We start from the raw sequence: 14,348 nt of genomic DNA on the forward strand, positions 1-14,348 counted from the left end.
CACTTGGCCATATTGTGGACATGACTCTGGACGGTTGCAAAATTTTCCATGATCGGACCCGTCCGCATTGCCCGGTTCAAGGCACCTCTGGAGACTGGTATAAAGCAATCCCCTTTTAGAGGAGGTAATGCCTGGGAGGACCCCCTCCTCTCCCGAACATTTTAACCCTAATTTCAAACTCTAATCTTAACACAGACAGGTTGGACATTAACTCCCTTTTTCCAACAAGAAGTAAAAAAAAAAAAAAGGCTGCAGCTCCTGCTGCTGCCGCAATCGTCCTCGACGGTCACGTGATACATTTCTTCCAACATGGCGTATCTTTTCTCCTGATCCCACCAAATTGACGATAATGAAGTCGTTTTTGTCGAGAGAGTGAGAGAGACAGAGAGGAAAAGCGGGAGAAAAGGCGACGAAGGGGGAAATTTGAGAAAAAGGAAAAAGACTGAAACGAAAACATACAAGGAAAAAATAGACGTACGAAGAAAAATTTCGACATATATTCATGTACTTTGGATGACACTTTAAAAAAAAGAAAGAAAGAAAGAAAAAAAAGAAGCCAAACATCACACTTGTTTTTTTTACAATATAAAAATGGGATTTTTGGTTGCTAGCTAATAATCAGGTAAGTTCTATAATCTTTTGTCTCTTCATTATTAAAAAGCAACGATAAAAGGTTTATATACGAATACTGTTGTATATGTGTTAAAAGTATTACTTTTTTATGTAATGTACAACACCTAATACAATATCATTAAAAAATTCTGCAATTGTTCAAAATGAAACCATGTGCTTTTTTTTTACAAAAACTCCCTAATCAATATATTTTATTTAACAAATCTCATAATTACATTCAAACTTATTTATTTAAATATACCCACATATATATATGCTACTACATAACTGAAAACATTCTCGTACTAAAAAAAAAAAAAAAATGCGATTCTAAAAATTATTCAAAATTTTTGCCATCATCACAACATGAAAAAAGGTGGTCAGAAAGTCAGGGGTCGATTTCTCTTGGCGGTTTTTTCCTAAACTGTTCCCCGACTTTGTGGCCACCCTAGCGTCATTTCCCCCCTTTCCTCCCCCTCCGTCAATCGTATTACCTTTCTTATATCCCCAGTGTGTAAATGTGGAAGCTCTTCCCGGTCAGAAAATCGGGGATCGATTTTGAATGCGCTATTGTTTTTAAACTGATCACTCTCTTTGTGGTCGGACGTCGTTAATGTTTCATGTTATTTATTATTATTACCTTTTAAAGTTAGAGATTATTTTTTTTATTTTTAGAAAAAACAAGGAAATCTCTTCGTATTGAAACTTATCATTTTTATAAATTAAGAACAAATTAAATTATAGAATCCCCCACAATTGTTTTGTCGATTTTTTTCCATTGTCTTAAAAAAAATCTTGGTACTTTTGCAGTTTACGAGCCGTGCTGAAGAAATAATGTTATTATTTAGAAAGCTAGATGGGAAGGGGGGATTTGTTAATTCTTCTGTACGTTCACATAACAATTTCATAAACAAAAGATTCAGGAAGAAAAATGGACGTACCTTGAAAATCTAAAAGTAGTACGTTCCGTAAACTGCACAAGTACTTTTTTAGAATCGTGTTATTTTTTACATAGGATTTTCAAGTTAAGTGTTTTACAGTATTGTTTATTAAATTGTTAGATGAAAGTATAGCATAATAACAAAACGCCCTTCGCTCCCATCGTTCGAATGAATTTCTAAATAACGTTATTTGCTCCGATGTTGCATTATAACCTAAACCGAATTTGGGCATTTTGCAGTAGACAACAAAACGAAAGTGTTAAAAACAAATATATAATACTAGGAAATTTGTGTTTTTCTACTAGTATTTTGTTTAATCTTCTATTTTTAAGCGATTATCACTAGATGACCTTTTCGTGTCGGCCATTATTTTTTCTTGTTTTAACTTAAAACTCGCCACTACTCATGTTTTATACTAAATAAACGCTTTAAAATAAGTTAAAACACAAATCTTATCTAGGTAAGTAGAAGAGTAACTGGTATTTATGCAGAGAAAGTACCGTGCTGAAATAATGTTATTACTTAGAAAGCTATTCTTAACAATAAAGTGGGGAGGGTGTTTTGTAAACTATTCTGTACGTTTACCTAAAGATACCATAAAACTTGAATTTAACTTGAAAATGCTATTTAAAAAATAGCACGGTACCTTCTCTGCATAACTTGCCTTTGGTAACATTTATTGGTTATTGATCACTAGGCACCTCCAACGGCCCAACGCGCGCCACAGTTTTAACCCCCGCTGTATGTAACACGCTGTAACTAATTTCATTTAATAGTATCATCTTAACTTTTCTTTTACCATTTAAAAGGGTAAATTTTACGACGTGCCCCAGGTGGGCCCCAGCGCATTATAAACACCCCCAACCTCATGTTAAGAACGGCTTTCGGAATAAACACCCCCCAACCTCGTAAGCCGTTCTTAACATGGGGAGGTTGGGAGGGGTGTTTGTTACCAAAAGAAGAAACTTAAAAAAAACTGCTAATATTTCAAAATTTTGGGTTTGTATTATATTATTATATTATAATATTTATATTACTAGTATATGTTTAGGTTTTCGACTATGCTGAATACGAAAATCGCATTGAAATTTTGCAGAAATAAGTAGTTATCGAGATATAAAAGTTGTATTATGCATCGTATTCTTTGGCGGCCATCTGTTGTACGCGCGCCATAAACAAATCTACTCATCTATGGCTGACACTGCAACTGCACGCGCGTAAAAAAGATGTCCGCCAAAGAATACAATGCATGATACAACTTTTTATATCTCGATAACTAATTATTTCTGCAAAATTTTCGTATTCAGCGTAGTCGAAAACATTTAAAAGGTGTCATTTAAAAGAAAATTGTGGCGATGATGGACCTAATCTAAAAAAAATACCAGACAAATATATAACAAATAAATGTTATCAAATGCCAGGTAAGTTAATTATTTTCAACCTGACTGGATAATTTTTTGTTTTTATTTAATGTAAAATGTTTATTCAGCTCGAAAAACATCCAGTGTTTACCGATGTATTGGAAAATTGAAAATGGCGCCGAACGCCGAACTCTCTGCTGAACACGGCAAGTTTGGGGAAATGAGTTAAAAATAAAAACTATACCAAATACTGTTAAAACCCCACTGAATATATGTCAACGTATGTCACGGTAACATATATTGAGCTAGTTTCTAACAGTATTTTGTATATTTTTTATTTTTAACTCATTTTCCCAAACTTACCGTGTTCAGCAGAGAGTTCAGCGCCATTTGGAATTTTCCTATACATCGATAATCACTATGTTTGTCGAGCTGAATAAGCATGTTATATTAAATAAAAACACAAAACTTATCCAGTTAGGTAGAAAAGTAGCTTATATTGCCTTTGATAACATTTATGTTATATTTTTTTTTTGTTTTGTTTTTTTGACAACTTTTTCGAATCTGTGTGTACAGTAAAACAAACCCAACAAAATAAATGTAGGTCGATAGGTATCTCCAAAACAATGTGAAAAAAATACGCATGATTCCGTGACGTCAGATTTGTGTTAACTGTACGAACTATGGAAAAGCAGAAGCGACTTAATGATTTTTTAAAACCTTTGTTTATTTTCTTCAAACTGCAATTAATAATTAATCTTTGTTGTAATTTTGTTAAGTTTTAAGATTTACACAGTTTAATGATTAGTAATATTATAAATATTTGTATATTAAATATCAAATACGGTTTTACTGAATGTTCATGTTCGGCTTCCATACTTTTGTTCGGTAAAAAGAGACAAACAAAATATGAGGGCAGGCTACAAAGTGCTTAATATTTGTGCAGTAATATTTTCCAATCGGTTTTAATCTGGAGATAAAATAGCTGACAAGAGCCATGTTTATATAAAAACTTAATATTTAAAAAAAAAATTTTTTTAACACAATTAAAAATTTGTGTTGTAACGGAACATTTTGAAATAATGGAATTTTAATCCTTTTAATCTTTTAAAAATTAATTAATGTTTCTTTTTCTTGGCAATTCAACTGATTACAGTATATATTAATTCGAAAAAACGCTATTTAAAAAAAATATTAAATTTATATCATTTTTTAATTGCAACTTAAGGTAAATTTTTGTTCAATACGTGTATTAAATTAAAAAAAAAATGTTTTACTTATTTGAACTCTTATGTTTCATAATAAATATAAATTTCGATAGATTTAAATATATTTTGTTCAAATTTCCAAAAAATAAATATGGGAGGGGGGCACGTACTAAAAAGAAAATATTTCCCTTCGTATATTTTACAGAAACTGCATTTTATATGTGATTTCATTCTAAAATGGATAAGTATCGAAAATTTCACCATTAGTTAATTTTTGCTAGATTTATTAAACACGGGGTATGTTTTCACGTTCGAAATGCTTACTACATGGGAACGTTATTTTAAAGCGCCAATTATGTAAACACGATTTTCGTCTCACAATTTCATTATTTTCGTACGATGAAAATTTTTTTAAAAATGATTACTAGTTTATTTTGCCCTGCTTGTTTTAAATGGTACAAAAGTTATACTGATAATATTAATTTATAATAAAGTTACATCATTTTACATATAGGGTGGTGTTAATTCTGTGGTGACTTTTGGAGGTGCCTATAGGTCGCTAAACATTTCAACATTTTTTTTCAAGTTGAAAAGATCAAATAATTAAAAAATAGTTATTTTTATATATTTCGTTATTTATTTCACTTAAAGTTGTAAATAAAATTGGGCATAAAATCAATATTATGTTAAAAAACTAAAAAATACTTTCTTGATAATTTTTTTCTCTGTAATATAATTATTTGAATTACAACAAAAAACATAATTCTAAAAATTAGTTATTTTTAAAAGGCTTTAAATGATATTAAATTCAAATATTGTGCAATATGAAGTTTAAACAAAGATGTTTTGGCACTTCTGCATGACAGTTACATATTAGCATCAGAGACGAGTTATCGACCCCTGTTCTTGGAAAAAGAAACGTCTAGCGGCCATTATTTGAATCTCAAATATAAACAAGTGTTTACGATAATGCAAAGCTGAATGACACAAAGAAACATTTATTGTATAAAAAATGTATCCAAATATAATTTTAGTTTATTAATATAATTTTTTTTCAATGAGTGATTTATAACTGAAAATGAAATAATAAATCTGATAAAAACATGAAACGTTTATAGTTTTTTTTTTGTACAGAAAGATTATATGAAAATATAATTTTAGTTTGCACTAACTTTTAGAAAAGGAAGAGTTATCGACCCCTGACAAGCGACATCTGTCGGCGTTTCTTGAAACTAAAATACAAAAATTTGCCTCATGTAACTGTCATGCATAAGTGCTGATTTTTTTTTTTTATGACAGGTTTCCAATAATAAAAAAAAATTCATATAATAGAATATATGACTCTTGAGATAATAAAAATTGCAAAAGCAAAATCGACCTAAAAAATTCGTTTTGATTTAATTATTTAAAATGATAGCAGATAATCCTTATCTTCTGGCGCTTTTTTCCAAAAAAGTATGGAGGCCTGTAAGCAACATTATCTTTAGATACATAAGTGTCAACAGAAGACGTTAAAATTAATTTTATTTTATTAACTTTCGTCTGTGTAGTTCGTTAACAAAAATCTATTTGTTTTACTATGTAAATATGAAAATCTGATAGCAAAAAAAAAAAAAAAAAAAAAAAAACGTTACTTCCATTAACACTTATAGCGGCAATGCCCATCCATAGAAATTGACTCAGAAAATAATTAGCACACGAAATGATGACGTTGCTGTTATTGTGTAAAACATTGACATTTTTTACACACAGCTTTGATGATGCCTATTGATCACTTTTTCGTTTAGTTTAACTATAAAATGCTTCATTATCGATAAAAAAAAGATAGTCCACAGATCGATTTTTTTTAAAAATATGGTTTTAAGCAAAAACAAGAGTACAAGTGTCGAAAATAATGTATCTAAAAATTACAGAAATTCGAGTAGAACAACTGTTATTGTGTTTTTAGTAAAAAAAGGGTACAAATGTTGGAAGCGATTAAAGTGGAAAAAAGAGATAAGTAGGTTTCCTATATTCGCAATCTTCAAGGTGTTCACACATCTAGGGATAACCGCAATTTTCTCCAATTTTTCGTAAACATTACTTTTAACTAAATAATTTTCTGCTCTATGAATTTTCGTGATTTTTAGATATATTACTATTATCGACATGACAAGTACTGTTGTTTTTGCTTAAAACTAAAAACAGAATGACCCCCCCCCCAAAAAAAAAACAACAAAAAAAGCTAAATGGAGGCCATCTAGAACATATGCTGTAGAACGGAGAAAAAAAGGCCAACTACCCTAGTGTTTTGATGTGATGTTTTGAATATAATAAACTAGTTATGACCAAAGTTTAATTTCTTTCGAACAAAACACTAAGAAACTGGGCCTAATTAGAGTTGGGGACCGTTTTTTTTTTGGGTCACCCTGTATTAAAAAAAAAAGAAAATCGATCTGTCGACTCTATCTTAACTAGCACAAAAAAGAAAGTCTGATTAATATAAACCAGTTGTATTTAGTTGTTTTTGTTCCTGGCTTAGCGGAAAATAAATGTGTGCTCATGCAGAATATAAACCGAAAACTTTTGGTTTTGGTAAAACAACTCGGATAGGTTCAAGTTACAAAAGTCAATAATTCAAAATGTAGTCATATTTACAGAGTTTTCCATTATTTTATTTTTGATTTCAATAAACAATTCATAGTAAATTAAAACGATATTAAAATACTAACTAGACGTGGACATTTCGCAGTAAACAAAACGAAAAAGTGGTATCCCCCCCAAAAAAAACAAAAACAAAACAAAAAACAAAACAAATATCTAACAATCAAATATTACCAAAAGCAAGAAAAGTTGATCTTCTACCTACTTGGGTACATTTTTTTTTAAAAAGCTGTTTTACTTATTTTGAAGCGTTTATTTATTTTTAATTTTTGTTAATTCCATTTTCACCCCAAACAAAGCAGAGTGCCACTTAGATGTAGAGGGCTACTATTGGGGACAGTAGTTGCAGGAATACTATGTAGGGAGTCGAGCAGCAAGATGTCTATTCACATTACACTTGAACTTCTGCATGTCAGTAAAGTTGAGAAAACATGAACCTGGCAGGGAGTTCCAGAATCTAGCAATTCTGGGGAAGAAACTATTAGAGTAGAAGGCCTTCTTACATCTAGGGATCTCTGTGTATGAATGGGATTCTGCTGCTTGTCAGGTTTGTCGGGAGTATTTACGTTGAGGAGGTACATGGTCAGAGCATCCACCATTAAAGTATTTGTAAAACAGGCAGAGGGATGCAACATTTCGTCGATGGGACAGTGGTTGAAGCTTAGATGCCAGTTCAGGACCTATAAAGTTGGTGACTCTTTTGAACCCCTTTCAAGGAGCGAGAGACTAGTAGCAAGCGCACCAGCCCAAATGTGACAACAATACTCCATGCATGGGCGAATGGTGGCCTTGTAGAGATACAGGATACTTTTAGGTGTAAATTTCTAGCATGGTAGAGAGAGCCCATCTTCTTCGCAGCAGCCCTAGCAATACTCTCAATGTATCTGTGCCAATTCTTGTTCCCTGTGAATAGTACTTTCAGGTAATATATCTTTACATTTGCTATTGGTGTTTGAGAAGGTTTCTTGTAATTATTGAAGGAAACAAGCTTAGTCTTGGCATCATTGAATGTTACCATCCATTTTTGTCCCCATTCCACTATAGATTGGAGGTCATCCTTTAGTGTTTCTGCCATTTCCTTAGATATGTGTTCATTTGTTTTCCCCTCGTGCTTGTTATAGAGAGTGGTGTCATCAACAAATATACCAATTTCAGAAACAATTTTATCAGGGAGGTGATTTATGAATATTAGGAATACTAAAAATTAAAAAGAACTAAATACAAGTAGTTTATATTAATCAGACTTTCGAAACACAAGTAGTGTTGACTGCTTCAGTTAGAACGAGAATGAAATGGCTTAGTAGTGTTATCTGTGATGTCACAATACCTCCTCAAAAATTGACCAAAAATAGAAGTAGAAACCTACCCCCCAAAATATGTTAGGTTTGAACTCTAAATGGATTCTCCTTTACTAATATCAAAACAAAAACAAAATCACCTGTCACAAATTTTGTGTATGTTTTTACTATCCACAGTCCTTCAAAAAAGTGGTGTATGGAATTTCCACACATAGGTTTTACCCCTTGCAGAATGAAAGAAAACCAATCAGAATTTCAACAGGCTCAACTTTTAAAGCTTAACGTAAATTTTATTAAAGCAAAAAAATTCAAGTTGCAAAAGATGCATCATCTTCAGCTATCTGCCGTAATCGGCCGGTAACGCCCCAAACGATAAACCAAACACCCCAAATTCGATAAAAGCTGGGTTCAAAATCTGCTGATGAAGAACGCTGCTGCACAGGTTGAAAAGTTGAGTGATATCTTCCAAGATGTGTATTGCAAGTCGAGTAGCCTGGAGGAGTCTACTGTAGATGACTGCCCAAATGGCGGACAAATGACAGGTAAAACTGTAGACCTTGAGTTCGTCTCTGACAGACATTATATTTGTAATGATAAAAGTCAATTTTTTTTTATTTTTTTTTTTTTAAAGGAGTCACTACTTATTAAGACCTGGAGGCCACTCGAGGATAAGGGTTAATGGATATACATAAGTAGTGGAAATTTTGTAAATTGGATTACTTAGGGGTATGGTTCAAGAACTTGTTTACGTTGGACTTGAAGACAATCAAATTGTAGTCAGCTGCAAAGCAGGCAAACGGAAGAGAGTTCCACAGGCGTGCAGTTCTAAGTAGGAAGGTTTGTTCATGGAATCTACGTTAAGGTTTAGGCACAGATAAAGAGTAGAGGGAAATTATTGATAGTGATTTTGGATAGATGAGTGTTTTTTTTGTCAAAGTTTGACGAGGAGGGACCATAGATTAAAGCTCAGACGAACACTTGTCATGAAAATAACGATAAAGCAGAGACAGGCTCGCAACATCTCTTCTGTGGGAAAGAGGTTGCAGGGAAGTGAAAAGGGCATCCACCCACTAAGCTACGAAGTCTATTTTGAATTCTGTCAAGGCAGGACAAGCTGCTTCTAGCAACTCCTGCCCAGATGTGGCTGTACCTGGCTTTTATATAGGTAGAGAATTGCATCAGGAGTGAACTGGAGCGGTAGAAGGATCCTACCATTTTTCCAGTGGCCTTGGCAACAGATTTGGTGTATGTAATTGATTCACAGAACACAACAGCGTATGATGATATAATAATTCGCCCAACATAAGGGCATTGATGTTTGCAAATGATAACATTTCGCCCCATTTTAGGGCATTAAAACGTTTCAACGAGACAAAGCGATTTGAGGCTACAAGCCTTGAGCGAGAATTCGTACATCCTTTGCAAACTGTGTCCGAGTATCGAATCTGGTGATCTGAAAGGATAAATTTGGTGCCAAGCTCACCCTCGGCAATTAGTAAATAACAAGCAATCTGAATGGTTCAAACAAAATCGTGGGTGGACAAACCGACCAATGGAGAGCCTGTTTATTTCTGCAGAATTTCTCACAGTGGTCAAAAAATCAAATATATAACAAATAAATGTTACCAAAGACAAGATAAGTTACGCTTCTACCTAACTGGATAGGTTTTTAGTTTTTTTACTAAAATGTTTAATCGGCTTGAAAAGCAACCAAGTTCAAAAGGTATGCAACCACCAGAAAATCTGGCCACAATGTATTTGTTATGCGACCATTTTTCTCTTGTGATCGCGTACCCTTTGAAAATGGTTGTTTTTTTGAGCTGAATAAACATTTTACATTAAGTAAAAACACCAAAAACTTACCAAGGAAGGTAAAAGAGTAACTTATCTTGCCTTTGGTAACATTTATTTGTTATATATTTGATTTTGTTTACCACTTTTTCGAAGGACTGTGGACAGTAAAACATACCTCCAATTCTTATCGCATTAACTGTGGTTTTACCCAATGTGTAAGTCACATAGAGGCGGGAAAACATATACACACAATTTTATTAATGAAAATATAGAAATAGTTATAGGTGTTCCTTGACTATAGTTTCGATCTATCGATTGTTTATATGCATTAGTGCAAAATTAACTTATTCTAGTATTTATTAATAGTTAATAATTGGTTATCTTTACGATTACGACTTCCACTTCACTTCCTTTATGTTAATGTTTTTTTTTATTATTATTATTTATTTTTTAAAATTTAAAATGTTGGCTCCCTTACCTATTTCTGTGTTTATTTTGTTTACGTCACGTGTCCCAAACAAATGTGACGAAGCGTTTTTTTTTTCTCGATAAAACTTAAAAATTCATGTTTTATTTAATGATACAGTAATATTTAACTAAGACCTAACAATGAAGTAGATATCATTGCTTTTAGTTGAAATTGACATAAAAGTGTTGGTTTTTTTTTTTCTTTTAATGAAAATTGATTTTTCGACTTTCGAATTTCGCTCTTATTACGAAGAAGCACCAAAAATTGTAAATACTTTTAGGAAAATTATTAATATTTTTTATTAGGGTTAGACTTGTGCGTGAAAAACTAATTTTTTATTTCCTCTTCCGATTTGTTAAGAGTCGTCTGCTTCGATATTTATTGATTAAGCGTGTTTATTGCCTTTTCATTGGCTGATCAATTTGATCAGCGCTCTCGGCATATTCCGGCGGTTTATGTCAGCTGCCGGTCGATCCCGAACCAACATTTACGGAAATGTGGTGCGTGGTACTGGTGCGCTAAATGCAAAAGTTGGGAAAGGGTGGGGGAGAGCATTTCTACATTTACCGACTCGCGGTTTCCACGAAGTTGGCTCGAACTCGCCCGGCAGCTGACGGAAATAACTGGAAAAGGTCGGTCGAGCATTTCTCAATTTTTACCGAACGCGCTATTTTTTTTTTTTTTTTTTTTTTTTTTCATACGAATCTATGAAGCTTACTTTTTTTTTTTTTTTTTTTTTTTTTAATTATTTATATAAATTGGAATTTTAATTTATCGTATTTCCATGTTTTTCATTATAATTTTTTTCTTAGCGATTTAACGTTTCGCGATCGGCCGCGTCCAGTTATTCCCGTCAGCTACCGAGCAGCGAGCGCACCCGAGAAACTTCATGGAAACTGCGGGTCGGTAAATGCAGAAGTACGAAAAAAAAAAAAAAAAAGGCAAAACAAAAAAAACCTGTCCTTAACAATTGCAAAAAAAAAAAAAAAAAAAAAAAAAAAAAAAGGGGGGGGGGCAAATGGAAATGGCTCAGTGGCTCTCAGTGGCTCACCTATAATTATTACGAGTGCCCAGAAAAGGGACAAAAACGAAAATCAAGATTTTCAAAACTGGTTGGGCTCTGTTTTTCATATTTTGAAACGCGGGTTAATTTGGACGGTTGTTTTCATCTTAGTTATTTTGTTTATTATTTTTACGTTTCAGCCGATGTAACCTTCAAACTTCGTCAAAGGCACCTTCTTTTAAACAAAACAAAAATTCAAATTTTCGGACTCTGAATTCGACAGAAAAATTTCAAAGTTAAAAAACAAAACAAAAAACAACAACAAAACAATCCCCCCCCCCAAAAAAAAACCCGCAATGTGAATGTTACCGCGCTGAAATAATAGCGTTATTTAGAAACCCATTCTTAACATCGGGAGGGGAAGGTGTTTTGTAATTCTGTACTTTCACCTAATAATTTAATAAACAAAAATTAAATTTAACTTGAAAATATTATTTTTAAAAATAGCGCCAAAAACTACTTTGAAGGACGTCGGAAGTTACATTGGCCGAAACGTTGTAAATAAGAAAAAATAACAAAGATAAGTCTAATAGTTTGAATACACTTTTTTTCTTTTTTCATAATAGTTTGTGTGTGTAGAATCTGTCTACAAGGAAATAAAAAAATAAATTAAATAAAATACAGAAATCTGTAACTCACCGTTTTAGTGAGTCGTTTCAGTCCGGATCTTGGCTGCAAATTTCGAAGTCAATTATATTATTTTTATGCGCTGGATGCGGATAAAAATATCAACTTTTCGGTTAACTCTCATCAATCAAGGATGAAATAATCCCCGGTGTAAATCTCCTTTCTGTTTTGGGCTTATTTCTCACTGTAATATATTGATATATAACAATAATAAATAATTAAAGGGGGTTTATTTTAAGACTTCGCTGCAGTTTCACAGCATATCCGTTTGTCAGAAGTATGTTTTTTCTATTGTGCGCGTCTGAATATACTTGAATACAATAATAAATAGGAATACAAATTATCCATAATTGAATTTTAACGTGAAAATATCCAACGCTATAATATATATTTTTTCAAATATATTTGGCATGACGTTGCCTCACGAAAAGTTATCTTCATTTTAACGGCTTAAAATGTTGTTAAAACTTAAAATTAAACTTTAAGTGTAAAAATCGTTAGACTTTTGTTTAAAAATCGTTGTTGGTTCGTTATTTATTTATTTTATTTTATGCTTATGTAGAAAAGGTACCGAGCTATTTTAGTATTTTCAAGTTAAATTCCAGTTTTATAGGTACCTCCAACGCGCGCCACAGTTTTAACCCCCCCATATGTAACACGAGGTAATTGTAATTTAATTTAATATTATCATCCTAACTTTTTTGTACCATTTAATAGAAAAGGCTTCAAATAAACTGCTAATACGTTTAAAAAATTTTTTACAGCATACAAAAATAATAAAAATTCTAGACAAAAATCGTGTTTACATTATCTACGCTTTAAAACAACGTTCCTATATAGTGACGTTTTTTAAGCCGTTCGTTCACACACATGTTTTAAAAATCTAGTAAAAATCAAATAATAATCATATTTCCCTGAAATTTTCGATATTCAATCATTATTAAATAAACTTACATATTAAAAGTAGGTTTCGATAAATATATTAGCGGAAATATATTTTTTTAGGTGTTCTACCCCTCCTCCCCCTATATTTCATAGCCTGAAAACTAAGTAAAATAAATGTAGGTTGATAAAAGTTTCAACATTTTTTAAAGATGAAAAGATAAAATAATTAAAAAATAGTAATTTATACACACACACACACACACACACACACACACACACACACACACACACACATATAAATAAATAAATAAAATCCTGTTAATTATTTCACTTACCTCAAAGTTGTAAATAAAATTGGACATAAATTCAATATTATGTTAAAAAAACACAAAAAAACAATTTTCTGGATAATTCTCGGTAATATATTTATTCGAATTACAACAAAAAAAAAAAAACAATTCTAAAAAATAATTATTTTTAAAAAACTTTAAATGATATAAAATTCAAATATTACGTGATATGAAGTTTAAATGGATTTTTTAATAACAGGTTTCCAATAATAAAAAAATATATTCCTATAAAAGAATATAAGACTATTGAGATAATAAAAATTGTAAATCCAAAATCAACCTTTAAAAAATTTGTTCTGATTTTATTATTTAAATTGATAGAAGGTGGTCCTTATGTTTGGCGCTTTTTTTTTTTTTTTTCAAAAATGTACGGAGGCTCGTAAAGAACATTATTTTTAAATACATGTATCAACAGAATACGTTAAAATTAATTTTATTTTATTAACTCTAGTCTGTGTAGTTCGTTAATAAAAATGTATTTGTTTTACAAAAGGAAAGTTTTATATTATATTTTATCCATAACAAAAAAAAAAAAATGTAACTCCATTAATAATTATAGCGCGAACGCTTATCCATAGAAATTAACACAAACACACGAAACGATGACGTCACTATTAAAATGTGCACTATTGACGTTTTACACATCGCCGTGGAGGTACCTAAAGTTTTACGGTATCTTTTGTTTATTAAATTGTTAGGTGAAAGTACACAATAGTTACAAAACATGTTCCTTGTGTTAAGAATGGTTTTCTAAATGTTATTATTTCAGCACGGTTCGTATTCTGGATGACTAGCGGTTATTTTTATTTATTTATTTATTTTTTTTTAATTTAAAATATGAACAAAACAAAAAGGGTGAGAAAATAAATATACAATAAATGTTACCAAAGGCAAGATAAGTTAGTCATTTACCTACCTGGATAAATCTTTTGTGTTTTAATTTAGTTTTTGTGTTTTTTTTTTTTAAATTTAATTTACATATAAGCAATATGATATAAATGTGGGAGTGCCTCTGGGGTCTATCCTGGGACCTTTATTATTCCTAATATTCATGAATCACCTCCCTGATAAAATTGTTTCTGAGATGGGTATATCTG

The 14,348-nt window shown here is 31.6% G+C and overlaps 2 protein-coding genes across 2 annotated transcripts in view; one reads left to right on the forward strand and one right to left on the reverse strand.

The window, feature by feature from the left end:
• Positions 1 to 12,163, reverse strand: part of LOC145293727 (uncharacterized) — an 83,826-nt gene extending 71,663 nt beyond the window's left edge. Inside the window, exon 1 of the mRNA XM_080140177.1 lies at positions 12,029 to 12,163. The gene's annotated coding sequence lies outside the window, so the exon portion shown is untranslated. The remainder of the gene's footprint in view (positions 1 to 12,028) is intronic.
• LOC145293726 (uncharacterized) overlaps positions 282 to 14,348 on the forward strand; it is a 179,153-nt gene continuing 165,086 nt past the window's right edge. The window contains exon 1 of the mRNA XM_080140176.1: positions 282 to 622. The gene's annotated coding sequence lies outside the window, so the exon portion shown is untranslated. The remainder of the gene's footprint in view (positions 623 to 14,348) is intronic.

The sequence above is a fragment of the Euprymna scolopes genome, chromosome 15, assembly GCF_053919585.1.
Source record: "Euprymna scolopes isolate OS-2025 chromosome 15, ASM5391958v1, whole genome shotgun sequence".
NCBI classification, from domain to species: Eukaryota; Metazoa; Mollusca; class Cephalopoda; order Sepiida; family Sepiolidae; genus Euprymna; species Euprymna scolopes.